Below are 3,766 nucleotides of genomic sequence, written 5' to 3' on the forward strand. Positions count from 1 at the left end.
GGAGGAGTTGGAGGAGGAGGAGGAGGAGGAGGAGGAGGAGGAGGAGGAGGAGGAGGAGGAGGAGGAGGAGGAGCTATCCTAAAGGGCACCGGGACCACCTGCTTACGCTCCTGGTTAGTGGTGACTGCAGTAAGGGCTGAGGGTGCAGAGGGTGCAAAGGGCATTGTGCCGACAGGGGGCGCAGTCCCGGGGATTCTCTCTCCTGCCTGAGCAGTCGTTATCAGGCACCTAGTCCCAACTGGCTTCTCATTCTGTGGGTCAGAAATTTGGAAAGAGCCCATCTGGATGATTAGACTCTTCCCCGCGGCGATTCCTGGGTAATGAGTGACCGGAGGCTCCACTCCCAAGACTCTGGTGTCCTCCTCGAGATGGCGCCTCAATGCTCCCATCCCATCCCTTCCTCTGCGCCTCATCTTCCAAGACCTCTCGGAACATGGCTACCTCTCGGTAATTTTCCTCTGCCACAGCAACCTGCTACTCCCAGGACAGGTTAGTGGTTATTACAAGCATTTTCTTCAAATCCAAACTGTTGTTTGAGTTCCCCTTAGTATTATAATAAGTAACCACAGGACCTAAATGAAATATATTCAAAGCAGATAGATTTCACTTCACTTTTTTTTTTTTAAGTTACTTTTATAAGAGAATGAATGATACAGTTTTTCTAGAGCTGTCAAAATGTCCAATCAAAAAAAGTTTCCCAGGGGCTGGAGAGACAGCTCAGAGGTTAAGGGCACTGGCTGCTCTTCCAAAGGCCCTGCATTCAATTCCCAGCAACCACGTGGTGGCTCACAACCATCTATAATGAGATCTGGTGCCCTCTGCTGGCCTGAAGGCATATGTGCAGGCAGAACAACCGTATACATAATAAATAAATCTTAAAAAAAAAAAAAAAGTTTCCGTTTCTAACACAATGCCATGGTGCTTTCTGGTGGCCTGGCTTTGCTAGGATAGAATTTTCCAAATGTGATAGAATGGATGGAGACATGGTCCGGTGGGGAAGGGCAGTCGGTGCCAGATGACCTGAGTTCGGTGCCTGGGACCCACACGGTGAAGGGAGAGAACTAACTCTTGCAAGTTGTCCCTTGTCTGACACATGTATTCATACATGCACACACATGCACAACAAATAAACATATAATTAGTTAAAAGTTGAATTACTAGGAAACATAGCTTTGGAGTCAGGAGATGCAGACTAAGCTACCAGCCCAGCCTCCTACGTCTGATAAGCCTCTGAAAACAGTAGAGAAAGAAAGAAAAGCTATGAGGCCGGCCCTAACTGACCAGCTGAACTTTCTGTTTCCTCAGCTACTCCCATCTACCTGCTTCCCTCACACAGCAACGTGACTGCAAGCAACCACAGCTGTCTGAAAAGTCACAGTACCCAGGAAATGCTTTTGACACAGTGGAATTCCACAGAAAGAATGGCTCTTATTTCTCTGGGCTGCCTTAGAAGGCTGAGGCCTAAAGCTCAGAACACCCACAGGATGTACTAGCCCTCACTTTCATTCTGTTCTTCTGTCCGTTTTCTGTCCTGCTGTCCGCTCTCAAAGGAGAGCTCCAAAATGTTTGAGAGGCAGAAGGAAGGGACAGTGTACACAGCAGGAGCTCACTGAAAGTGGGCATGAAGGGTTGAGGACTTTTAAGTGTGGGCCCTGAGCGAGTCCCAGGCCCACTCTAAGGCGGCAAGTAGGTCCAGAGTAGTTCACCATGCTGAGTATACACGAGCCATTAAGGAGATCTGTGGCAGCTCAAAATGGCTGTGTGAGACCTTGCTAGGGCCTTCCTGCCAGGCCCTCACTGAAAACTTCAAGGCAGGGACCTCCCAGCCCAGTCAGCTCACAGGCCTTCTCTATGAGACAGAAAAGCTGAGACCAGCAAAGACTGGAGGAAAGAGATGATGGTCAGGACCCACTCTGCCCTGGGCCAAAGTTCCTAAGAGTTTGACATTTGGAAAAGATTTAGCCTGGAGGATTTGGGGCAGGGCTCCTTCCGGCTCCCAGGAGTGTCAGGGAGAGGAGGAGGAGGAAGAGGAGGAGGAAAATGACTCAGCTGAAATGGAGAGAAATGTATTTTTAAAAAGCGAACTGATGAAGGCACAATGGCACAAAATGTAACCCAGGACGTGGTCCAAATACTTCCTCAGAGAAAGCGGGTGAATTTCCAAAGAGCCAGAGAACTTGCTCAGGTTTCGGAACCAAGAATAACACCAGGAAATGGAGAGAGTCTTCTGGGCTAGGCAGGCCCCCAGCTCCCGGAAACCTCCTCAGCCATGGCTCCCTGAAAGGCTGGTGCCCACCTCCAATGGAGAGGTAATCCCGTGGTGTAGTCATGCCCGTGACTCCTTCACAGTTGTCAGGACCCAGCAGGGGCTCTGCCTCATGATGGCAGCAGCCATGAGGAAAGAGTGGGGCTGGCTACGCTCCAGGCCCCTTCCTTCCTGCCGGTCTTGAATGTCCTAAGCTTCTTCACCAGCTACTGCTCTTCTCACAGACACCCTCAGGAAGAGGCAGGGCTACCTCCGTACTTCTAACTCCGTGTTCGAGGACCCCAAAGCTGTAAGGTTAGAGGCCCCCCAGGGTCTTACTCTTCTCGTTCCTGCAGCAAATACATAGCAAAATCAGCCTAAGGAAGGAAGGGTTGGCTTGGGTTCACAGTTTGAGGGGATACAGTCCATTGTGTTGGGAAAGCCATGGCCACAAGAGTACGGGATGACTGGGCACGTTACCTCCATCGTAGTGAAGCAAAGAGGGAGAGTGACCGTGGCTGGTGCTTTCTCCTCTACACTTTTTACTCATTCCAGGACCCCGGCCAAGGGAAAGTACAGCATGAGTCTTCCTCTTCCATTAAGCCGCTCTCGAAATGACCTCACAGGCACGCCTGGAAGCGTGTCTCTGCCTCCCAGGTGATTCCAATCAAGCGGAATTGACGATTAACCCAGGAAACAGAAAATCAACTCATATGGGATTTCTTGGGGGAAGGATAAAAAGGGTCTCCTGAAGAACAGATGTAGGTACAGCCTCAGGCCCTGGGCCACCTGACCTTGCAAAGAGGAAGCGAGAAGGAAGGAATACCACTCAGGACTACAGAGCAGCCCTCAAGTCCCAGCCATGAGGATGGGAAGCCGCAGAGCAGAGAGTGGCCACGGGAGAAGCCCAGGTGTGGCAGGCACAACTCCCTTCTACCACCACGGCCTGCTCAGGGAGTGGTCCTGGAAGAGCGTCCTGCAGCCTAGGTACTCTAACTCTCCCCTGGTTCCATGCTCCACTGTGAAAATGCAGCGCCTGGGCATTTGTAAAGAAAACGTGTTCGTTTAGCTCAAGCTGCAGAGGCGGAAAGCCTAAATGATGGCACAGGCCTGACTGCCTCACCTCATAGTGAGTGGCATCCCTTGGGATTGCAGGAGAGGGGAAGGATCACAGAGGAAGGCAAAAGGGATGGGGCAAAAACAGCCTCCCACCCAACCCCACCTCTTAAAGGTACCGCTACATCTTAACATTGCCACTCCAGGGATCAAATTTCCTGACTCCTTAGAGGAAAGTCACATACAAAACAGAGTAGACCCTAAAGATGGGGCATCTGGGGATTGGTCAGCTCCCTTCCCTTGTCCCAGGGTGAATATCTGAACTCTACACACCAATAGCCACCTAAGAGCTAACATTTGCTTGGTAAAAATATCTCAGCAGAGAGTCACACTTAGTCTTTTCCAGTTTCCTTTTAATGTTTGAGGCAGTGTTTTCCTGTACATCCATTCTATTGCTGTGAAGAG

Source organism: Psammomys obesus, unplaced genomic scaffold, assembly GCF_907164565.1.
Source record: "Psammomys obesus unplaced genomic scaffold, mPsaObe1.curated_primary_1811, whole genome shotgun sequence".
Lineage (NCBI taxonomy): Eukaryota > Metazoa > Chordata > Mammalia > Rodentia > Muridae > Psammomys > Psammomys obesus.